At 42.9% G+C, this 25,922-nt stretch overlaps 1 protein-coding gene and 1 pseudogene across 1 annotated transcript in view; one reads left to right on the plus strand and one right to left on the minus strand.

Annotated features, from left to right (window-relative positions):
• LYRM4 (LYR motif containing 4) overlaps positions 1 to 25,922 on the plus strand; it is a 178,605-nt gene that overhangs the window by 139,964 nt on the left and 12,719 nt on the right. The gene's annotated exons all lie outside the window — the stretch shown is intronic.
• LOC128595269 (uncharacterized) lies at positions 11,758 to 11,848 on the minus strand (annotated as a pseudogene).

Here is a 25,922-nt window from a genome sequence, read left to right on the forward strand (position 1 = left end):
GCCTTAGAGCCATCAGGATTAGCAATCTGGGAGTTTTGATGGGAAGGAAGGGGAGGTAGGATGGGTATCTGTGGAATGGGTGGCACAGGAGGCTCTCTCTACCAGCTCTGTGACTCTAGATAAGGCACTATGTCTAACTTCTCTGTGTTCCTGTTTTCTCACTGATAAAATATAAAACTAATACTATCTCCCTCAGAAGATGACATCACATGTAAGATGAATTCAGATACCTGGTGCAGGCCTACTCTTCATTCCCAACCAAGTCTGGTCTCCTTAGGGACAGAGCATCAGTGGGACCCCTCAGCACTTTGCACAGTTCATTTAGTTCAGAGGTGTTGATTTACCAGGCTGAGTAGGGGAAAGATGCTAATGAGCTTCCACTAAACTCACAGGCTGGCCCTGTGTGGAGGCAGACAGGTCCGGGTCCAAGGCAGTGTGCTTATGCACCACGTGCGGTGAGAGAGTATTAGGATGTTTTAAGCAATGAAGTGATAGTTTCAAATTTATATGCCAGAGAAATTGCAGTAGTGAGATAAATTAACCCTAGACAGTTGATCATGGGGGCGGAGTGTCCAGGTAGAAGACCTAATGCAAGCAAGAGATCATTTGAGAGCCGAGAGAAGGCAGTACCAATGGGAATGGGAAGGGAGGCACGAGTTCAGTGATCAATGAGAAGTTGAATATGCTACTCTAGCCATATAAATCTAACAGTCACTAAGATTGCAGCATTGGCAATGAAGCCATGGGTATAAATTAGACCACATATGGTAGGTATTTATTAAAGGCATATTGATGACTTTCCTGATGTTTTAAACAAACCTCATGTATGCATGAGGAATAAAGAAATGATTTTTCTTTTCTCTTCCCTGGCAACCTCTGCTGTGATTTTTTTTCTTCCTCATAATGGCTGGGGTCCTATTGCTTTCCCTTTAAATGAAACTTTTTGTTACTTTGTGAGCAGGAAGGCCTTAGCTGCTGCAGAGAAATACCACTGCTGTCATCCTCATCATTCTAATAGTGAAGAGCATTGAATTTGGAGTCACACAGACAGACGCTGGGTTTTCATTCCCACTCCATTTCTGTTCCAGCTCTATCTCTAGCCATGAGAAATTAAGCATACTTCTCAATCTTTATGAACTTGAGTTTCCTCTCCTGCAAAATGAGAGTAATGACAGTGCCTACTTCATAGAAGTGTTGCACAGTGTAAATGAGATAGCACGTTCAAACGGGTAGCATGCCACTTGGCACGGAGGAGGCCAGTAGATGCTACTCTCTTCTCCACGTCCTGCGTTTGTTCCCTTTATTCAGATAGAGAATCTAAAGGGGAGGCAACCATGCAAAGACGCTGGGAAAGCCTGCCTCAGACTCCAGTCAGTATGACCTCTTAGTGACTGGAGACAGATGTGTCTTTGGAATGATATGTTGGTGTTTTCCACAGGGATGTGCCTGTCATATTCTGCTTTCTACAGAAACCAACTTTCAGCTCTAAGCCTGGGAATAGAGGCTGTCTTTCTGTCTCCAAATCTGTTCTCAGTGTAGAGTGTTTTCTCCTCGGGGCTTATGCTAAAAATTCTGTGGCCTGCACCTGCTTCCCATAGCATATCAGCATATCCCAGCACATCAGAACTAAATAAGACCTCAGGAGTCAGCCAACATGGCCTTGCAGAGACTCGGGCAGGAAGCGATCACAGCAGCTTGGCGGGAAAGGCCCTGCAGCTTCAGCATGAACACCACGCTCCAGCCTGCCAACTGTTCCTGCTCCCACTTCCAGACAGTCCTAGCTCCGGGTTGTCTGGAGTACTGAAGATATGTCCCAGCTCCCACGAGTAGCTGGGATGCTCTGGGAAAGACGAGAAGAAAAACTAGGAATTAATATTCTGAATGAGAAATTCACTTAAAATATTCCTTACAAGCAAGCCATTTATTTCCTTTGTCCAGGCTGAGGCTTGGCCCTTCTTGCCCAGAACTAACCTGCATGTCCTTGCAGTGGGGCCGAGTAGGGCATATCCTTCAGGAGGAAACCCAGGGAACAGCAGAGAGCAGGGAAGCCCCCAGCAGCGTGGCCTTGAAATCATCTGACAGACATTTGCTTGTCCTCACACATTCTTGGTAAGCTGTTCCCACTATGTGGTCACATCAGATCTCTCTCATCCCCTCTCTAAGCATTTCTTTTTCTGGAGTATGAAGAGGCTATTCATGGAAGAAAGCAATTTGGTGTCAGGGGCTCTTTTGAGCCTTGGGAATTAGGCCTCAGAAGCTTGGAATTGGAGCTCAGCTGCTGGTGGAAAATACACTGTGAATGTTTTATTCAGTAATGCACATATAACGTTGAGCAGAATCCAAATACATAAATCACTTATACAATAGCTGTTAGAACTACCTTCCAGCATTCAGAATGAAGCTGCCAGAGTAGCTCACAAAGGCTTCTAGTGCCATCTGCAGGCCAAATGTTTAATTATGCTCTTAAATTCTCCCTCTTGCATGTATTTTGTGCCCCTTCATAGTCCTTTAACTCTCAGGTTCTTTAGGGGAGAAATTTGCTTCCGTCAAAACTGAATTGCCTTCACTTTTTGAAGACAGCAGACGAGACTCTTAGCACTCTTTAAAATTCTGACATGACAGAGAAAACAAGATAGAGTTGACAAAGCTGGTTTCTACTACTTGGCTTTTAACAGTTCTGTGCACTATGTGGCCCCTCTGAGTTTAGGCCCCATAGCAGTCTACATTTCAAAGCCAGTCTGTCTTTGTAATGAGTATTGTTACTGTAGCTGTCAACCTCTCAATGTCTGTGTCACAATCACCAATATATTATATCAAAGAAACAGAAATTATTGTCATCAGTAAGACCTTCCTATAAATAAGCATGGGCTCACACAGTTAGGGGCCTGAAAACTCTCCAGTGGCAAAACCTTGCCCCAGATATTGCCATGAGTCACAGGAACCAGCAGACAGATTTGGTCTCCTGTGTGAGATTGGCCATCTTGCCCTGAATGATGGTGACAAGACATCAAACTTTACTGAAGTCAGAAGATCTCTTGCCGGGCACTGTGGCTCACACCTATAATCCCAGCACTTGGGAGGCCGCGGTGGGTGGATTGCCTGAGCTCAGGAGTTCAAGACCAGCCTGAGCCAGAATGAGACCCTGTCTCTGAAAGTATAGCCAGGCATTGTGGCTGGCGCTTATAGTCCAAGCTATGTGGGAGGCTAACGCAAGAGAATCACTTGAGCCCAAGAGTTTGAGGTTGCTGTGAGCTATGACACCGTGGCACTCTACCAAGGACAACAAAGTGAGCCTCTGTCTCAAAAAAAAAAAAAAGATCTCTTTGCAGTGTAATACTTGGCCTCTTCAACATGGCCACAGGTTTTATATCACTACAGATGATCCTTGAGCCTTCTGAAGTGAGTTGTCAGCATCACCCTGAGCTTTTCTGAATGTGAGGTGGCATCATCACGATCCCTCTGTAACAGCACATGTGGCATCCCAGCTCCTTGATGTTCCCTGAAAGGCTGGGTGGAGCATATCCAAAATGCGGCCTGTGGTGAGGCATTGTAGGAAAAGGATACAAGTGTGCTGACAGAAGCATAGGAGACCACATCTGCCACGCGGCCTTGTGTGAGACATCTGCAGGGGGCAGGCAGGCTGAGGGACTATGGCTAGGGGTGGCTATGCTCTCTTTAGACAAAGGCATTCCAAAAACTGAAGTTAAAAGGCAATATTGCTAAAGCATCCTGTGCTCTCCAAAGCTGGGCATAGATGTAAGCCCCAAAGAGAGGTTGTCAGTTAACATTATTTCCTAATACATGTATGAAGACCAAGTCATTAGAGAAAAAAAATCTCAAATTCAAAGGGATAAATTAAAAAGCAAATGGCCTTTCACTTCTACAAACTGTGGAAGCAAGTAGGGAATGATTGAATGATAGAAATGAAAAGTAAGAAATTTAACAGAGGCTATAATAAACTTGAGCACGGTAGGTCCTTGTGTTGCTTCACAATGACAGAGACTCAGCAGGAAGACTCAGAAACTGGGGTTGGAAATCATCTCATTGACTTTTCTGGTAGTTGACGCTGACTGTCAGCTGCAGTCTGGCCAGGGTGAAGCTAGAACATGAGCACACAGCCCTTCCTTTAGCCTGGGCTTCTTCACAACATGGGCTCTTCTCTTGGCTGGGTTCCCAGGGCAAGAGAGCTCCAGGCAGAAGCCATATTGCCTTTGTGACTTAGCTGCAGAAGTCTTGCACTGTCGAGGTATCTTGTTCAAGGTTGCAAAACTTGTCCAGGTTCAAGGAGGTCTTGATGTTGTAAGACAAGCACCTGGAGTGGCAGGGCTGTCTTTGGAAAATACCATCTGCCCCATCTGTACCCTCATCCCCACACATGGACAGCACTGGGGTAGCATGACATAGACTCAGTGACCACTGAGTGGGTTTGTGATGGGTGAATAGTGGGTCTGTGGGTTGACTCTAGTGCTGGTTCTCTCTCCAGTTTACAGTTTGGCCTGATCTTAGCCTCTCTGGATTTGTTTCTTCTAATGGGAAGCAAAAAGACTGAAATCTAAACCTAGGATTATTAACTTTATTTGGTATCCTGGAATATATGCCTTGGTGGTAGGAAAAGTTACAATTCTGGTGGTGGGGGTAGTGTTGATAAAAGTTTCAAAAAGCCTCCCTTGGAAATTCTAAAATCTCTTCTAGCTCTGACCTTGGTGGACATTGAAACCTCAGACTTGATCTTTGGCTTTTTAGGTTTCCGTTTCCTGCTCTGCAAAATGAAGGATCTGCTACATTACCAGTTTAGCAGCCCTTCTGATTGATGTTATACTCATTTTGACATACTGAGGGTTCTTTATGCACACTAATACTGTTTTGCTACCATAGATGCATGAGTCTACAGAGGAAAAGAATCCATTGTTTGTATGTTTCTGCTCGGGCTATTTGAGATTTCTTCTTGTCTATGGAAAGAAGCAGAGGCCAAGTGATTTGCTCAAGGCCAGAGTGCAAGTTAGTGGCAAATCAGGCTAAAATCTGATTAACTAGGACAATGTACTTTACTGTGGTTTGACATCATCCTTTTAATATAAAATGTGTAAATATGTGGCCCCTGGGTCATGCCCTCCCATCTCTACCATTTTTGTCATTCCTAGGAAGGGCCTGTACCCTTGACATTACCATCCTTTTTTTAATTCCACAAATAAAATAAATGCTCAATTAAAGGATCTTGGTATGATTACTGTGGAGAATAACAATGTTTAAATACTTGTAGAGGTGGATATTTTAAAAAACAAGGTGATGGACATTTTACTCTATTAGGTTAAATAAGAGGTGGCAGGTAGCATAAGGATGGCTGTGTACTGCTTAATGACAGGCAAGGAAAAGGGAAGGGGTCTACATTTTGGCTTCAGTTTCTGTTACCTTTTTTATTATTTATTGTGGCAAAATACACACAATATAAAATTTATTGTCTTAACCATTTTTATGTGTATATGTTACATTTTTAACATGCTGTGGTTGAATGGATAAGAATTTAGGAAATAATGAGCAAGGAAATGCTGGGCCTCACCCAGCTCACAGACCCATGCTCTGTCACCCAAGTTCAATGCAAGTTGAAGCACAAAATGACTTTCCTAAGCCCAATTATATGTTCCACAAATAGTGCCCTCAGCCATACACTGTGAATACCAGTGAAGCACTATGAAATATTTTTGATTTGCAAAGTACTTCAGAGCACATCATAGTTTGTCTAAACCAGTGTTTTTCAACCTTTTTTATCTCACAGCACTCTTAAACCTATAGTTAAACTCCCATGTCAACTCAAATTATGTTGATCCAAAAAAAAAAAAGAAAAGAGAAAAAGAGTATATTTACTATGTGTTGAACTTCTTTTGAAAATAATTTAATTAATGGTCTTTAAAAATTTTCATGGTATACCTAAGATCCTCTCATGGTTCAACAGTGGGCCATGGCACACCGGTTGAAAATCATTGGTATAAACCTGTATGTTGGTCTCTTTAATTGCTAAAGCCTTGTGTGGTTCAGAAATAACTTATTATATAGTTTTTAATTCCCTTTCCTCCAGACATGTTTTAAATCTTATCAAATTTTAGTGAAGCTTTATTTTTTAAAAAGTATCTTATGTAATAATATGCATAATTATAGCAAAAGTCTCAAAAAACAGTCAAGTGCTACTGTTTTAAAACTATCCAAATATTTGCCTTTCCCTGATACTCCTGAATTTCCTACTCCAATTTGTGCTTTTTGTAAATACAGTGTGAACTTGTGTCATGAATATAACTTGACATTCTGTTGTCTGATTTTGAAGCCTATTCCACTGTTGGTCGGAGTTCTAGATATTTGTTTGCCATATTTCTAGAGACACTGGTGATGAGATGGTTTGAACTTTGACTATCTCTAATTTTCCATTAAGCAAGGAGGAAATGCAGTGTGGTGCCCAAAAACATCACAGTCATTGAGCCAGCAGGCCTGGCTGCATCCGGGAACCACTGTGCCCCTCACTGGCTGTTTTGTCAAACAGAATATGCTGCTTACCCTCTCCAGACCTCTATCTTCTTGTCCCTAAGACAGAGATTTAATACCTCTTTCATGATAATGTTAACAAGAATAACACTAAGTCCCATACATGAAGTACCTAGCATAAGTGCCTGGAACGCAATAGATACGCAATGAACATAACCGGCACACCATCACAAGAGGCTGTGGCTAGGACCTGTGAGACTGCCCGTAAGGGCCACCTTCCCAGCCAACAGCTGAGACTATTGAAATGGAAGTAATCGACTCCCAGAAGCCATTCCCTGAAGGCAGTGTACTAAAACATCATAAACATGTCTGATTTATATGAGATTGGTATTATCCCATTCTGTAGGTGAGGAAACTGAGACGCTGGGGGTAGTTCAAACCTAAAATTTCAGAGCCAGTGATTGACAGAGCAGATATTTAAACCAGATTTTTCTTGGGACAAAGCCCAGACTCCTAACTATTAGCTTATCCTATCTTCCCCCTTCTCCATTCTCAACCTAGCCCAATTCTAGAAGGAACAAGAAATGAGGCAAGGCTTGGCACCTGTGGCTCAAGCAACTAAGGCACCAGCCACATACACCTGAGCTGGCGGGTTCGAATCCAGCCTGGGCCTGCCAAACAACAATGATAGCTGCAGCCAAAAAATAGCTGGGCGTTGTGGCAGGTTTCTGTAATCCCAGCTACTTGGGAAGCAGAGGCAGGAGAATCGCTTGAGCCCAGGAGTTGGAGGTTGCTGTGAGCTGTGATGCTATAGCACTCTACCCAGGGTGACAGCTTGAGGCTCTGTCTCCAAAAAAAAAAGAAAGAAAGAAGGCAAGTTATCATTTAGAAGAATATTGACTTGATCTTAAGAAGTGTTGATAAAATTACCATATGATCCAGCAATTTCATTTTGCAGTGTATATTGCAGAGAATTGAAAGCAAAGACTCCAACGGATACTTGTATACTAGTGTTCATAGCAGCATTATTCACAATGGCAATCCTAGTGTCCATCAACAGATGAATGGATAAATAAAATGTGGTATATACAAACAATAGAATGTTATTCAACCTTAAAAATGAATACATGCTATAGGGATGATCCTGAAAGACATTATGCTCAGTGAAAGCCAGGCACAAAAGGACAGGTATTGCATGATCCTACTTACACACGTATGAGGTCATCAAATTCACAGAGAAGAGAGTGGGGGCTGAGGGGTAGGGACAGTGGGAAGTTGGTGTTTAATGAGGACAGAGTTTCAATTAATGAAGATAAAAGAGTTCTGGAGTTGGATAATATTGATGGTTGCTTAACAATATAAATATGCTTAACACCACTGGACTATTCACCTAAAATGGATAAAATTTTATGGCTTATGTATTTTAACATACACATACAAAACAGTCTTGTGTTTGTTTCTAATTCTAAAGCTAGAAAGCTTTTTTGAGTGTATTTAACAGGAAAACTTAAAAGAAATTCTTGCCTTTGAAAGAGACAAGGCCTGAGGCACCCACAGTGAATAGACCTCACCTAGGGAGCTAATTCAGTTATAAAAATCACACCGGAGTGAATCTGCAGTCTCACCATCCTGGAAAGTGTAGTTAGTGAGGGAATAAGGAGAGATGAGTTTTCTTAACTGGACATTTGGTAACATTTCCCCTATTTGTTAGTTTTGTTTTATAACTTTATACAGTGGAAAATTTTGAACATATATAAAAGTAGACATAATAGTATAATGAGTCCCATGTACTTGTCACATACCCTTAACAAATACATACCCCATAATAGAAATAGATGGCACTTTATCTACTCACGCACCCATACCCTCTCATGGTATCTCGATAAAATTTTTATAATTTCATATAGAATTATTTTAGTACATATCAGAAAAGATACAGATTTTTAAAACATAATCTCATAACCAACAGAATAATTTTTAATATTAATCACATACAAAATGTTTAAATTTTGATGTCTCACAAACAGTTTTTTTAGCTATATATTTGAATTATGACTCAAATAAGGTCTGAACGATATATCTCTTAAATGTCTTTAGAAGAAATATCTAGGCCCCATCCGTATCTTTTTTTTGTCCTTGTTCTTTTTTTCTTATAATTTCTTTACTAAAGTACTGCAGAAGTCAGTTCTCGTATGTGTATTAAGAATAGATAGTTGATGGGTCTGCGCCCATAGCTCAGTAAGTAGGGTGCCAGCCACATACACCGAGGCTGGCAGGTTTGTGCCCAACCCGAGCCTGCTAAACAATGACAAGTGCAACCAAAAAATAGCTGGGCTTTATGGCAGTCACCTATAGTCCCAGCTACTCAGAAGGCTGAGGCAAGAGAATCACTTAAGCCCAAGAGTTTGAGGTTGCTGTGTCACAGTACTCTACCAAGGGTGACATAGTGAGATTCTATCTAAAAAAAAAAAAAAAGAATAGATAGTTGGAATTTTTTTTTTTTTTTTTTTTGAGACAGTCATTCTCTTGTCACCCAGGCTGAAGTACTGTGGCATCGTCCTAACTCATTGCAACTTCAAACTCTGGACTCAAGCAGTCCTCTTGTCTTGGCCTCTCAAGTAGCTGAGACTGCAGACACTCACCTCCCTACACAGCTAAGTTTTTTTAAAGAATTTGTAGAGACAAAGTCTTACTATGTTGCACAAGCTGGTCTCAAATTCCTGGCCTCAAGCAGGCCTCACACATTCTACTTTTGAAGTGGAATATTGGAGGGCTTCAATATTCCACTTCAAAAGTACTGAAGTACTAATGTATGTTTGCAACCTGGGTGAACCTTGAAAACCTAAGTTAAGTGAAAGAGGTCTGACACAAAGGCCACGTATTGTGTGATTTCATCTATATGAAATGTGTAGAATAGGGAAATCTGTGGAGACAGAAAGTAGGTTAGTGGTTGCTGGGAGCTGCAATAAGAAGGACATTTAATTGAGTAGATGGTTTCCTTTTGGAGTGCTGAAAACGTTCTGGACCCAGATGGTGATAATATCTATACAAATTGTGAATATGCAGTGGAGTCTCTGTACATTGACCACCCAAGGGACTGTATCAACCTGGTCAACATGCAGAGGTGGTCAGCATAAGGAAGTAGGCCCACTCTACTGATGGGTGCATGTGTAGTCTATCAAAATTAGGTCAAGTTAAGGAGGTGGTCAGTTATGGAGATTCTACTGTACTTGATGCCACTGAATTATGCACTTTCAAATGGTTAAATAGTAAATTTCATGTTAAATGTATTTTACCACAGTTTTTTATAATTCTATGTGTAAAAAATCCCAGACCAAGTAAATCATAATCTCTTACGTGTAACCCAAGCATCAGAATATTGAAGCCCTCCAAAGGATGGCAGTGGACAGCCAAGGTTTGGCATCACTGATAGTGGCTGGGTCAGTCAAGATCACTTCTTTCAAGCCTTCTTCATATGTGCTGGTGGTGTGCTATATTTAAACCTGTACCTGTCTGCTTACCTATTCTAAAGGATAGCCCTGTCCTTTGTGCTCCTATCAGACAGCACTGTCAGAAGTCTGCTGTCCAGAGTCACAAAAAATGTTCCTTTTTAAAAAGATAAAATTTGGGGTGGCGCCTGTGGCTCAGTGGGTAGGGCACCAGCCCCATATACTATGGGTGGCAGGTTCGAACCTGGCCCCGACCAAACTGCAACAAAAAAATAGCCGGGCGTTGTGGTGGGCGCCTGTAGTCCCAGCTACTCAGGAGGCTGAGGCAAGAGCATCGCCTAAGCCCAAGAGCTGAAGATTACTATGAGCTGTGATGCAACAGCACTCTACCAAGGGCAACAAAGTGAGACTCTGTCTTAAAAAAAAAAAAAAAAAAAGATACAACTTTGGAAAGCCTGAGAAGAAAAGTCATCTTGATTGTTTTTATAATATGAGAGGAAAGGGCCCTGTGTTTCCAGCTGCTGCCTAGATGTATAAACAGCACAGCCCAGGAAATGGCAGCATCCAGAAGGGTGGCCCTCAGGCTCCCCAGCATGTGCACATAGGCACATGGCCTGCCAAACACAAACTGGTTCTTCCTGGCTGCCTGTTGCAAAAACCTGGAGGTGAGAGGCAAAGCACCCACCTATAGGGCCATAGGTCTTATATGCACATAATCTTTCTGTGCAGGACAGCTGGGGCTGCCTTCATTCCCTTGCAACCTCAGCAGTGTGCTGCCCTGCCCTGCGGGGAATGTCACTTCCTTAGTGAGTCTAGCTTCTGGTGAGCAGTGATCAGATTGCAGCTGCTGCCCACTGTGCAGCCTCAGACAGGTTAATGCAATTAGGCATTATGGTGCTTTCTTGCCTCAGCCAGCTTCCTTTTCTGGCTAGATCTGAATAAACTGAAAGAAACTGGGCAAGCGGCTTGCTGCTCCCTGTGGAGCTTCACAAGGATAAGTTCTACTTATGTGATCCAAAAGCTGAGGTTGGCTTGTGGTTTTCTTTGCTCAGCAATACATATTAATATCCCAGATTCCCATTTCTGAAAACGAAATGGGGCTGAGGTGTGCTTCTGGAGCAGCACTACAGGTTAAACTTAGAAATCAAACCTCTTTCACTCACAGCCTAGGCAACCAAAAGATTCTTCTCTTTGAATAGTATGGGGTTTCCATTTAAAATGTTAATTATAAAGAATAGAACACACTCTTCGAGAAGTGTATAGTTAAGAAAAAAAAGTCATAGATTTTGAAGTCAGAAGATCTGGAAGGGAATATGTCAGCTCCATAATTTATTCACCAATGGCGCAAATGTAGACAGGTTACTAAATTTCTCTGATTCTGTTTACTCATCCCTGGGGCTATACATAATAGAAATATTGTCTATTGCAGAGGACACATATAAAAATTGTGAGAAACTAAGTAAGGCATCTAAGCCTTGTACAAGTTCAATAAATATTTCTTGTAATGTAGGGTAAGCAGGTGATCCTCAAACTTAATCCCTAAGAGGCAGGAGGAGTGAGGAATATGGTGCAAACATACCTTCTTTCTTCGCTGTCTGTGCATCCTGAAAACCTGCCTTGGGTTAAACCAAGTTAGAATTTCGGCTCTGCTGATAAATACTCATCTGTCAGTTGGGGATCAGTGACAGCTTTAAGGTAACGTATGTCATTTAGGGATAAAGGCAGGCATACTGTGATGGCCTCTCCATTATGATTTGTATCCTGCTTCTTTTCACAAAGTATACTTTCCAGGTCTTTAAATAGTCTCCATCAATGTCATTTTTTTTTTTTTTTTTTGCGTCAGACCAGTAATGTGCCAGTGTCGTAACAAGATTTGTGGGAGACACATCTCACCCATGTGCATGAAAACCCATGAACTACAAAAGGATCAATGACGTCGTTATTAATTACATAGTAAGGATGTGCTGTAGGAGAAGGTTATGGGCAAGTCTGTGGTGGCTAATTTGAAGATCGAATAAAAGATAGTAAACTCAGAAGTAGAAAACTCGAATAGGCCCATTTAAGAGATTAAAATATCTACTGGTTTGAACTTAAAGACTTTTCTTTTGGCTGAGTCTTTGATCAGTTTTTATAAGTGGTTGGTATTTGTAAATATTTTATAGAGAAGTTGCAAAAACCTACTTTCTTTGAGGTACATATATGTGCATTTAGTTTGTTGAAATTAGTACTATTCAAATTCTCTATCATAACCTTTGTTATGTACTAGCTCTATCCAGTTTTGAAGGAGGAATATCAAAGTTTCTGGTGATAATTTTGCATCTCATTTCATTTCTCATTATTTGGGCTTTATATCCTTACCTGCAGTCTTAGTGCATGCAAGTTTAGGATTGCTGCATCTCCTTTGTAAATGTTCCTAAGACTCCAGTCTGCTTTGCCTAATGTTAATATAATCTGGGATTTTTTTATCTCTCAAATGTAACTGGTGTATCTTAACTCATCTGTTCATTTTCAGGCTTTCTTTATCACTTTGGTTTTAGGCGTTCTTGTTTTATTTTGTTATCCCAAGTAGTTCATTCACATTTCATATAATGGCTGATAGAGTTGATTTTATTCCTTCTATCTTATTCTGTTATTTGTTTTAGCTGTTTTTTTTCTCTTTTCCTTAATTCTGTTGGTTTTATCAAGTAACTGTTCATTCCTTTTTTTCTTTTATTAGTTTAGAAATTCTGTTCTACTTTTTTGTACCCTTAATGATGATCTTCTATAGGCTGATACTTAAAAGCATACATTTTTATTTTTATTTATAAAAGGATACCTATATTTCCCATCAAGACATACACACACACACGCATCTTAAATAAGGTCATTGCTTACTAGCTGTTTTTCCTGAGTCTCTAATGCTTTTATTGTGTGCTCCTGTCTGCTTCTCTCAGCAGTTTTATTTTATAAGCAGCCATTGCTTTTGTTTTCTTCTCACTGGCTGCTAGATTCCCTTAGATGTATAGTTATTTTTCTTTGTCAGATCACCAAGGTCAGGCTGCTTATACATGGCTGCAGTTGTGTAGGCTGTGAGAGTGAAGGGCTATGAGAGTGAAGGGCTCCCTGTTTCAAGAACCAGATGGGTAGCACCAGCAGCTGCTGCCATCTCTCTCTTCCCAGGTCCCCTCCACAATCCCAGCCTCACCTAGGAGGTCAGTGTCCGCCACATCCCCAGGTCTGCAGATTCCCTCCAGCTCGCCCATCCAGGACCCCGAGGGCTGGCTCTGGACCCCCCTGCATCGCCCACAAGGAGGAATGCTCTCATGAACTCTCCCTGAAGCCCATTCCCACAACCTCACTCATGCTAGCTGCTCCCCATGCCCTACAGAGGCAGAGAGATTGGATTTGGAAGTGGAGGGAAAGCATGGTCTATTTAGGTCTCCACATTCCCAGAATCCTTCTCTCTAATACTTCCTTAATAGGGAGCTTTTAAATTAAATTTGTTTTTATAGTCAGAGCTGAGGACCTAATCCATATTTAGGGCATAATCTATAAGAAAAGCATATTCCAAGTACTTTACAACCTGGAAACAAAGACTTTGGAACACAGCTTCCCTCCCTCCCACCCCACCCAGCCCAGTCTCCCCACCACACTGGATCTCTTTAGTTTGGCCTTTGGACTGGTTCGTGCTCTCACTGTTCTCTCCCTTGTGCCTGGTAGAATAAGATTTTCACATTTTGTGAAAATCTTGTACCTAGATTTTCACATTTTCTATAGTAAGATATGTTAAATTTTTTTAAATAATTGTTTTCAACAAAGCTATAAAGTAAGTTATAATAGGCTGAACAATGGCCTACAAAATGTCCATGCCCTAATCCCTGGGACCTGTAAACATGACCTTTCATGGGAAAAGGATTTTGCAGATGTGATGGAGTTAAGGATCTTGATGAAGGAGGTTAGCCTGGATCATCCAGGTGGACCCTAATTGTAGTCACTGGTATCCTTAGAGGAAGGCAGAGGGAGATTTGAGGACAGAAGAGGAGAAGCTGATGTACTGACAGGCACAGAGATTGGGGTGATATGTTTTAAAGATGGAGGAAGAGGCCACACCCAGGGATTGTGGGAGGACACTACGAGCTGGAGAAGACAGGGGAGAGACCCTCCCTAGAGCCTTCACATGAGCCCACCCTTGGCTTTAGCCCCGTGAAACTGATTTTTGACTGCTGGCCTTCAGATTAGTAAGAGAATAAGCTTGTGTTGTTTTATGCCACTCATTTTTTGTAACAGCCACAATAGTAGGAGGATAATTCCCAAGGCAATCCTTTAGAGAAACCCTGGGTTGGCTCAGGGTAACCCAGGAGCCCAATGCTGCTATCGCCCATATCCCTAGTTCCCTGAGTAATGGGGTGGACACAGTCCTGCAATCACACTACAGACAGAGAGAGTGACCCCTGATGACCTGGAAGCATGGCTGAGAATGGGCTGGTTGTGGCTGCCCTCACAGATAGCACTCACGTGGAGGTCATTTGTATAAGTGACCAAGAGAAGTCCTTTGTGGGGAATTCAGTGGATTTTGAGCAAGTACGTATGTGAGGAGCACATCAGAACCTGTGGGGTGGCAAAGCCAATCCTTTGAAGGTGTGGGCACCAGCGTGGGCTGCTTGAGAGAATTCTCAAGGCCTTGTCTCTGGCGGAAGCATCCCACCATGGTGCTGGGGATGTGACCTTGTCATGCACGTGAGATGAGGCCTCACTCAAAAGATGGAAGCAGGCTTGGCACCTGTAGCACAGTGGTTATGGCACCAGCCACATACACCGAGGCTGGTGGGTTCAAACCCTACCCGGGCCTGCTAAACAACAATGACAACCTCAACAGAAAAATAGCTGGGTGTTGTGGTGGGCGCCTGTAGTCCCAGCTAGGAGGCTGAGGCAAGAGAATCGCTTAAGCCCAAGAGTTTGGGGTTGCTGTGAGCTATGACGCTACAGCACTCTACTGAAGGTGACAGCTTGAGACTGTCTCAAAAAAAAAAAAAAAGATGTAAACAAAAGCCAGACTGGCCATCCCCCACGTAGTAGCTGATATCCAGAGTTCTGTGAGAACATCACGAGTTTAGACAGAGGGAGGAAAACAAAAGAGAACTCTAAGAGGGCTCAGAAGACTTGTTTATTAAACGGTCGTGAGGAGGAAGGCTGCATCTCCAAATCCACTTATTGTGACTTGTCAGTTCGTTAAAAGTGATGCCTGAAATCTTCAGATATGTTTCTTGCCCTATAAAGGAAAAAGTCAAAGGTAGCTCCTTTTTGTCTGCCTATCAGCCAGGCAGGCTTGTCACTGTGACTTTCCTCAGAGAGGTATGCTCAGGCACTATCAAGCCTGACAGCCACATTAAGCCCTGTTAGGACGCAACTTGCATCTGCAAGGCCACAGAGTGTCCTGATTTTGAAACTCCAGGATGTGGCTGCCTCCTTCCCCTGCGAGTAGAGGCAGGAATGGGGACAGGTGCTCAGCTTTCAGAATATAAATGTGAACACTGTGGTTCTCCGCCCATCGGCAGGTTCTGTAAAATAGTTCCATGTAGGGTGGCACCTGTGGCTCAGTGAGTAGGGCGCCGGCCCCATACACCGGGGGTGGCGGGTTCAAACCCAGCCCCGGCTGAACTGCAACCAAAAAATAGCCGGGCGTTGTGGCAGGGCACCTGTAGTCCCAGCTGCTCTAGAGGCTGAGGCAGGAGAATCGCGGAAGCCCAAAAGCTGGAGGTTGCTGTGAGTCCTGTGACATCATGGCTCTCTACCGAGGATGGTAAAGTGAAACTCTGTCCCTACAAAAAAAAAAAAAAAAAAATAGTTCCATGTAGACAGCAAAAAACCTAAATTTGAATTTCCACTGAATTTTATTCCAAAAGGAGGTATGCTCATTTTAAAGAAGGATCAACAACTTTAAGACACCATTTCCCATTGCATGCCCAGAATCTTCCTCATCCAGGAGTTGATTAGTCTTTCACCAAAAAAAAAAAAAAAAAAAAACTCAGTTTCCTGCCTTTGGTATTGTCCTGTAGTTAGTTACCACTGGAGGAGACAGGGTAAAGGGTACATGAACCTCTCTGTACCACTTTTTGCAACTTCTTGTGAATTTTAATATAACATGCTGTAAATTTTAATATAACCATGTATATTTTACCACAGTGTTTTTTTTAAATCCACTGAAAATAAATAAAAAGTGGTAAAAAGGATGATTAGCACTTTCCATTAAAAATATAATACAGGCTGTTTTGCAATAGACATGTATCATTTTAAATTGTCTATTTTAAATTGCTGCGTTTTTAAAGGGAAAAGGAACAGTCAGAATTAATTCTAATAATACTTTTTTTATTAAGTCATATATACTTTCTATAACCCAATGTATCTATAATATTATCATTTCAGTATATAATCAACACAAAAAATACTAAAAAGATGTTTTGCATTCTTAATACTAACTCTCTGAAACACAGTGTGTATTTTATAGTTGTATAACACCTCAACTTGGACTAGCTGTATTTCAGGTGCTAAATAGCCACTTGTTCAGTAGAACACAATTATAGACAGTATTCGCGTTATAATTACAAAATCTTTAACAACTTTTTTAATAAGTATTTCTTAGTATCACAGAATAAAATGCACCCATTTAAAGTGTATTATCCAGTGGTTTTTAATATATTCAGATTTGTGCAGTCATCACCACAATCAATTTTAAAACATTTTCAGCACCCCAAAAAGGATCTCCATATCTACTTGTAGTCACTCCATATTCTTTCCCACCCGAACCCCAACTACTAATCTGCCTTCTGTCTCTAAGGACTGGGATCATACAATATGTGATTTTTTTGTGTCTGACTTTTTCACTTAGCATGTTTTGAAAGTTCGTTCACATTGTACCATGTTATCTGAACTTCATTCTTTTTATGGCTTAGTAACATTCTGTTGTATGAATACACCACATTTTTGTTTATCCATTCATCAGTTAATGTGTATTTGGGTTATTTCAAGTTCTTAGCTACTGTGATTTGTGTTGATTTGTGTTGCTGTGGACATTCTTATAAATCTTTAGGCACAGACATGTATTTTCATTTCCTGGGGTATAATTGCTACACAGAATCATTCTTGCACTGAACTTATTTTTCCATACATTTCCTTTGGCTGTATCTGCCTGTTGTTTGCATTCTTCAAATGCCTGAGATTTGTTGCAGCACACTGCTGATCTCCCTGTGGCCTTAGAGGTTTGTTTTCGTTCGCCTGAACATTATCAGTTGGTGCTGGTGGCCTGGCTGTGTCCACGTTTCTACCCAAGGGCTAAGGATATAAAGGGCTTTCATTACTTTCTTCCAAGGAAGTGGAAGGTTTGCGCTCCCACATCTCCTCTTGAGCCATTGTTTTATATCAGAAGAGTTTAGGATATTTCTACCAAAAAATAAAAAATAAAAATAATATTGATATCTAAAGGGCTCGAGTTTAGATGCAGCTTTCTTTAATAGCATCCCAGAGCTAAGTGCTAGGAACACATTAATCAAGAGCTGTGTACAAGAAAGACAAAACGTGGTATCTTTGCATACAACCCTAAGAGAGGGTCTTGTCCCACCGGTGGGCAGAGTTGGATCCAGGGTCAGGGTCCTTCCATCTCCATCCAGAGAAATAGATCATCCACCTTGTTTGAACCAAAAAGCACATTAGTAATTGCTTCAAAGGGAAGGGCCCTTGCTCCACCTCCCTGCACTGAGCTCATCATCTAAGCCTTTAAGTTTGCTTTTCCTATGAAAAAACTGAGTCCTTCAGACATCACAGTTTCCTAGTTCATATGAGTATCATTAGAACATTGTCCCTCAAAAGCATGAAGGATACTCATAAGGAGAGGGATAAGTGGACTGCCTTCATCTGTCTGCCAAGCTCAGTTTTTGGCTGGTGACCACTCCACATGATGATTGCTCCAGACTTCTGGCTCCTCTTCTGCCAGGCCTTGCACTGAGACCTTGGGCAAGCACCTCCTTCACTTGGAATTCAGTTCTTCATTCAGGAATGAGTGACTGAAACACCATGCCAGGCACTGGGGACAGCCCAGGGTCCCTATGCTCAGAGATCTGACAAGCTAAGGAGCAGGAAGAGATGTTTGCTCACAGCCTGGGTCATGGCTCTGACCCAGCTACCCAGTCCCAAGGTTCCATGTTGACATAACCAAACCAAGTGATTGGCTAGACCTGGTTGCTTGGGAGGGAGAGAAGAGCTGGTGGAGGACCTGGGGCTGGGCCAGGGAATGAAGATTCCGTACAAGAGAGTCATGAAAAGGAGCGTTCTGGACCACAGACCGACATGATGAGAGTATTTCACTCAGAGGGCTGACTCCAGTGGCTGTGCAGGGAGATGGAGCAAGGGCCCTTTTGAAATCCTTACCATGGCTCCACCAGGCACATCAGCAACACCACGAAAGATACTCATAGGCCTCATGTGAGGATGACCAGCTTCCCAGGCTATTTAGAGAATACGGCTTCTCTGGGAGATTAGAGGGAAGCTCCCTATACACAGCTAGGTGCTGGGGACATGAAATAAGCACTGTCTGACTTCAGAGACACACACATCAGCCACACGGAAGTATAGTGACAGCACAGGGTGGCAGGTGCTGGGGCAGACAGTGCAGATGGTCACAAGCAGGTCTGTGGACTTGACCCGGATCTGCTAATTCATAGTCTCTGGTAAATCTGGCACTTACTGCAGCCTGAGAAGCTCTGGCAGAAGGGAGGCCGTGTGACCGCTGTGGGGAGCCAAGCAGGGGAGACTTCCCAGTTGGAGGCCAGCTCCTGCCAGGATGAAGCCAGCTTATTTACAGTTAAATGGCTGCCTGTGTGCAGTCATGCTGATTATAGAGTATCCCATCTCCCTGATTTGAGGTGATTATCTCTTGGAGATCACACCCATGAAAGACATACGTTTCTGAAGTCCCATTTTTAGCCCAGTAAAAAGCATAGGTAAAGAGGGGACAAAGAGAAGAGGCAAAGGACACATCATAAATCCACAAAAGTTGTCTTCTGTGGAAAAAATCTCCAAATTTTAAATGGGAAAATAAACTAACTTTATCCTAGAATTGTCAAATGTTTTTAGCTGAGTTACTAGTAGAAAACGAAACTTGAGACCAGATCTACTTAGCATTTACCATTGTGGAGAAACATGGGGAACGGTGTGTGGTATCAGAATTCTGGACTGGTAACACCAAATGGTACATGTATGTGGAATACATAGCAAGCAGTGATTTTTAGCTAATCATGTGTAAACATGGCAAAATTAGTACACAAAAACAGATTGATTTGGGGTGATGGGATTGTGTTGCTTTTTAAAATTTTTTTATCAACTTAGACTAGCCTCTGCAAAATAAAATAAAACTCCTTTTTAATGTAATTTTATAACTATGCTATATTCACAGAATTAAGTGAGACTTAGTATAGAGACTAGAGGATTTTTTTTTAATTTCAGTAGATTTAGGGGGTTCATGAATGAATTGCATAGTGGTAAAATCAAGGCTTCCCCCTTCCCTCTCATCCATGTCCTTCCTATGTCTCCAAAGTCTATCATACTACTCTGTGTGACCATATACACCCATCACTTAGCTCCCACTTTGAAGTGAGTACCTGAGATACTTGTTTTTCTGTTTCTGAGGTACTACATTTAGGAATGGCCTCCAGTCCCACCCATGTTCCTGCAAAAGACATTACTTCATTCTTTTTTATGACTAAGTGGTCACTCCATGGTATGTATATACCACATTTTCTTTATCCACTCTTACCTTGATGGGCGCTTAAGTTTCTGTTAAGATTCTGTAACTTTGCAATTTTGAATTGCACTGCAATAAACATACAATTGCATGCGTAGTTCTGATATAATGACTCCTTTAGGTAGGTACTCAGTAGTGGGATTGCTGAATCAGATGATACATCTACTTTTAGTTCTTTGGGGAATCTCCATATTGTTTTCCATAGAAGTTGTACTAATTTGCATTCCCACCAACAGTGTATAAGCATTACCTTTTCACCAAATCTGTGCCAACATCTGTTATGTTTGACTTTTTAATAATGGTCTTTCTGACAAAGCTAAGATGGTATCTCATTGTGGTTTTAATTTCCCTGATAATTAGTGACTTTTAGCATTTTTTCATATGTTTGGCCATTTTGTATTTTTTTTTTTTTTTTTTTTTTTTGAAAAATGTCTGTTCATGGGGCTGTGCCTGTGGCTCAGTGGGTAGGGTGCCGGCCCCATATACCAAGGGTGGTGGGTTCAAACCTGCCCTGGCCAAACTGCAACAAAAAAGTAGCTGGGTGTTGTGGCCGGCACCTGTAGTCCCAGCTACTCGGGAGGCTGAGGCAAGAGAATTGTCTAAGCCCACGAGCTGGAGGTTGCTATGAGCTGTGACACCATGGCACACTACCAAGGGCGAGAAAGTGAGACTGTCTCTTAAAAAAAAAGAAAAATGTCTGTTCATGTCTTTTGCCCACTTTTTGATGAGGTTATTTGGTTTTTTTCTTGCTGATTTATTGGAGTTCCATATAGATTCCAGATATTAGTCCTTTGTCATAGCTATACTTTGTGAATATTTTCTCCCATACTGTAGGATATCTGTTTACTCTGTTGGTTATTTGTTTTGCTGTGCAGAATCTTTTTAACTTAATTAAGTTCCATTTACTTATGTTTGGTATTTTTGTATTTGCTTTTTCAGTCTTAATCATAAATTCTTTGCCTAGGCCCATGTCCAAAATAGTTTTTCCTTTGTTTTTTTTCCAGAATTTTTATGGTATCAGGTCTTACACTTAAGTCTTTAATCCATCTTAAGGTAACTTTTGTATATGGTGATAGAGAGGGATCCAGTTTCATTTTTCTGCATGTGGCTCTCCAATTCTCCCTGTGCAATTTATTAAATAGGACATCCTTTCCCCAATGTGTGTTTTTATAAAGACTAAAAGGATTTGAGCTTAGAGATTGCTTCAAGTTAGAATTATAAGTATCAACCCTGTGAGACTAGATAAATAATTTGACCTCTGGGGACCTAGGTCTCTTTAAACATAAAGCAGAGATGGTAATGATACCTGTTCTACTTACCTTACAAGGATTAGTCGTTACTGTAATTATTACACACCAAAGCACGAAGTGGTCATAGTCTGAAAGAAATGACTACAGTCAGAAGCAAATGGAATGGAAGAAAAGTCTAGTCACAAGCCTTTTTTAAAAACAGCAGTGGCAAAAAGTTGGGGCAAAAAGATTAATTTCTCACTCCCACTTTGTCCTCAGCAGTTAAAGTTGAGCACGTTTAAAGGGACTGCCCCTCTCCTTCAGAGGAAAGCAGTTATTATTTACAAGTTACCTGCCCCACAGTGGCTGTACACTTGAGCTGACACCGGAAACTGCTGTAGACTGCTTCCCTCCTGAGGAAGCTGGGGAGTCGCTGCCATGGTGAAGTGGAGGGTGGGCCTGAACCACCTGCTGTGGCTCCCTGACACCCAGCTAGTCTGGCCTGTGCACTGTGCTGTGCTGCCTTCACTGCAGCCCGTCCTGCTCTGGGCAAGAGGATGCAGGACCTAGAGCAGGAGAGCCACATGTCCCTGGCCACTGCTGAGCACTATCAGGGCATTCAAGGCCCAGTTCTTTCCCTCATCAAGGGAGCCACTCTGGGAGCCAGACACCAATTCCCTCTGCAGGTTGTGTAAGGGATTTGGCACTTCATCCACTATGAGCAGCATGCACTTTGTGGTAAGTCTCTAAAATCTGTATTCAGTCACACTGTGGAACATGGTGGTGGACACAGCAGAACGAAAGAAGAAACCAAGTTGACATGTCTGTTTCCGGTTCTGAGAGCCCTTCAGTATTGATTCTTCCTGAGTGTTTAATTGGAAGGCATGTCCAGTAGCTGGCCTTCAGGGACAGCACTAAGTCTGTGGGGCAGACAGTGAATTCCCCACATCCTGAAACAGCCCAGGGTCCCGGGAGGTAAGCTTAGTAAGCGAGAACACTTCTCTGCCCTTCTCACCGCCCTGTGAGAGCTGAGGAATACCAACAAGCCTCCGTAATTGGGCTGGCACAGGAATAGAGGAGGCCCAGCTCCCTGTCTCCACAGACCCCTGGGACCATTTCAAGTTCCTGTTTCTGGTCTTTTCTTTCTTCCTCTTCCAGAATAAATCCCTAGAGCAAAATGTAAACCATCATATTCTGCTGTTTTTGCATCTGCCCTGCAGAACACTAGAAAGAAACAACCATGGGCATTAAAATCAGCAGCCCATCACTACAGACTGGACATACCCTTCTAGTAACAGTCCAAGCTCCTCCTCCAAAGTCCCTGCCCCCCATAGGTGATTCTCAGAATATTGATTCACCCGAGGAGCATAGGCATTGACCAACCACGGTAGAAGTGGTCATGCCAGAGCAGCATGTTGAGTCCTCCCAGGCACGTGAGAAGTGGGGAGGAGGGACCCTGGGAGCAGCTGTTTAGAAACAGTGTGGAAGTAGTTCCCTTTTAACAAGCCTGGCACGCACCTGTTAATGTCAGTTCTGCTCTGTGCCCTGGCTAGGGGTACCCCTTCCCCAGACACTTCTGGAAATCCCCCAGAAGTGCTTACAGTGCATTCTTAAATGTCTCCTAGACCCTGCAATTTGGACGTCCCATAGAAGAATTCAGGAGTGAGGTATGCAGGGGTCAGTCACATGAACCAGAGGCACCATCCATCAACTGCTCATTACTTGCTGCCCCACCTTTGCTGACATCCTGCATCTCACTCTGTCCCCTCTCCCACCTTCCACTCTCCATGACCAGCTCTTCCTGAAGGCTCCCAGGAACAGAGCTAGTGTCTTGAACATGTGTCCTGTGCTGGGTCAAGCACATTTCTCAGCATGCCTCGGCCTACCTGGCCCCCGCGGAGGCCCTGGCAGGCACGTCGGTTCGTGATGGTGTTTTGGTGGCTTTTGGGTGGGGAAGACAGAAGGGAGCCAGTTAATCAGATGTGTCAGTGTATGTATAACCTGGTCATGTGTGGGGCATGCTATTATTCCCAGAAGGCTCCCAGCCTTGGCAGAGTAAGAGGGTGTTGCTCACCATGTGTTTTAAGGCCCACTGGGTGTCATGAAGCAGCTCCCTGTGGGGATGTGCGCAAAAGAACACAACGCAGCTGTTTGAAGAGGAAGTGGTCTGTGCATCCTGACGTGGAGGGACGCTCGGGATGCCATGCGTGGACTCTGGTTCTGGTCTGTTTCTGCTGCCGTTAACCCCACTTCTTGCACAAGCTTGATGTCAGCCCATGAGAGCAGAGGTAGAGCAGCAGCCACCAGCTACAGCATTTGGTCAGGAACAGCTGGGTAGCCTGTTAGAGAGAAACTGCCAGAAAGTGCTAGATCTACAAGGGTGAGCACAGGCAGGGAAAGGGTACTCGTCGTCAGATTCATTACTCATGACTTCATTAAAGCACCAAACTCACCCTGGATAGTTTGTAAAGCAGATTTTACAAGCCTGAATTTTAAAAAATACAGGGTAAAGGTAAAGTTCGTGTGCAATTTAAAATAGTTTAACATAGTAAATTGCACGCAAACTTTATGTCCACCCTGTACAAACATGACTTCTAGTTCCTGCTTTGGAAGTTCTTTTCAGTGTTGAGTGCCACTTCTTTGGCTGTAACCTTGCCTTGGGATTGGCTGTACTCGTTGCTCTGGAAACTGTGAATGTCTTTCAGTGATGACATCTCAAATAATGCCATCCCCCAGTCTGGAAGCCCACAAAGTCAGGAACTTGTAAAATCAAACAAAGCAGTGTGGGTGATCATGCTGTGTACAGCCTATCCAAGCAGGGTGCTGATTTAATCAACAAAGCAAAATCAAATGCAATGCAGTCCGTCCTCAACTCTACAAAAGCAAATCATCTGAGGTGGTGGGTAAGCTAACTGTCTCCCTTTGTCTCTAAAGCTATAACTGAGTTTACCTTCTCAATTACAATCATTTAAAACAAGTATTAAATTCAGAAATTCATTTCAGTTGACCTTGAAGAAAGGCATCCCTAAAGAAATAAAATAGCATGAGGCAGCCTTAGGGTCCCCAAAAGTTTGTCAAAGATGCTCCCCAGAGCAGGTGGTAAAGAAATTGCTCATGCTCCTGCACACTTCCAGGAAGGACCGGCCTAAGCACTTGCATCACCTCGTAGTTAATTATAGTGGAGCCAGTTTCCCGGCCTTGCTGCTGTAGCTTTTGTGACCTGAAGCACTGAGTTCAGGGACAGACATGCAGCCAAGCTTTAGTCTCTCCCCGAGTGTGGAGCATGACCTCTGGTGGGACATTGTGTCTGGCAGTTTGCCCAGGCTCTGTTGTTGCCATCCCAGGGAAATGCCAGGTTTTACTCTATCTTGACGTTTAGGTCCTGAGCTCTGCCCAGTTCCAAGAAGGTCCCAATGACCCTTACAGTGGTGGTAACACGCCACATGGTGTGCTTGCTGTTTTGAGTGCTTTCATCTCAGGGATCATGGGTTGCATAATGCTTCAGCCAGCTCCAGGGCACGCCTGGGCCAGTGGCCGGCTCTGTTTGTGTCCACTGCTCCGTGCGGCCAGTTCTGCCCTGAGCATTAGAGGTTGGGGAGGGCAGGCATGTGAGTGTGATATTCACCCACTGGGAGAAAAAAACTAGTAATAATAGTAAGTACTCGGCCACATCCCCTTAGATGAGCACTTCTTGTTTAGAGGTGCTGATCAGAAGCAGGGCAGTAATGACATGTCCAGACCACCCCTAACCCCCCATGACCTCCCTTAAGAGAAACACCACAGTTGGGGCCTGGCCACACGTGTCGTGAAAGGCAGACCCTGTGCTTCTGGTGCCCAGACCCCATTGGGAACCTCTGCCTTCACACGTTTCCATTCAGAAAGGTCTTGTTCCTGCAGAGGACACAGAAGGCTTGTTGGAATGGGACCTGCTATCAGCTGCCCACAATTTCAGGCTCTCTGAGATCGTTAAAATGGTTTTGTTTCCTTTACTATAATGGCCTAGAATGCAAAAGAAAGGGGCCATCACATGCCGGACTTATTTTTTTAACTGAACATCAGACATGCAGACAAACATTGGGCTGTCCCAGAAAGCTGACAGTGGCAGATAAGAGTAGAGCGACCGTGTGATTCATTGTTCAAACTGGGACAATTCAGAATGCGAAGAGGGCTCTGTCAGTGATCATCCTGTGATGACAGGTGTAGACCAACGTTTGGTCGTGCTGGCAAGAGTACACCCTCTTGCACCTGGTTTCTCTCTTGTCCCTACAATCAAGGATGAAACATTAATTATTAATTGTGGCATGGGCTGAAGGGAAGAAATATGACTTTGCTCTCCACTCTGCCAGCAAAACACCGAGGAAATAAGAAGCTATCTTCCCACATTGAGAATATCTAGTATCCAAAATTCAAGACTTGGAGATGGAGTATGTGTGGCGGAAAGCATGCCAAAAGATTCACCCTGCCTTCCTTGAATCTGCCTTCTTCAGGAGACGCCTGTGGCTCAGTGAGAAGGGTGCTGGCCCCATGTACCAAGGGTGACAGGTTCGAACCCAGCCTGGGCCAGCTAAGCAACAATGACAACTGCAACAAAAAAATAGCTGGGCGTTGTGGCAGGCACCTGTAGTCCCAGCTACTTGGGAGGCTGAGACAAGAGAATCACCTAAGCCCAGGAGCTGGAGGTTGCTGTGAGCTGTGATGCCATGGCACTCTACTAGGGCAATAAAATGAGACTCTCTCTAAAAAAAAAAAAAAAGAAAGAAAGAAATCGCCTTCTTCCTCTTATAATGGATTTAATTGGTGACTGAGTTTTCAGAGATCCAGTTCAATCCCTTCAGGGATTCTTCTTTTCATAAAATGATGGGAAAATTAAAAGTAGTAATGTTAATGCTATTACATGTAAACATTTTAAAAACCATAGCTACTGGATTATAGAAAGATAAAACTTTATGTGAACATTTAGAACAGTGTCTAGTACATAGTTTTTAGGGGAGCATCATGCAT

This window comes from Nycticebus coucang, chromosome 9 (genome assembly GCF_027406575.1).
Source record: "Nycticebus coucang isolate mNycCou1 chromosome 9, mNycCou1.pri, whole genome shotgun sequence".
Taxonomy (NCBI): domain Eukaryota; kingdom Metazoa; phylum Chordata; class Mammalia; order Primates; family Lorisidae; genus Nycticebus; species Nycticebus coucang.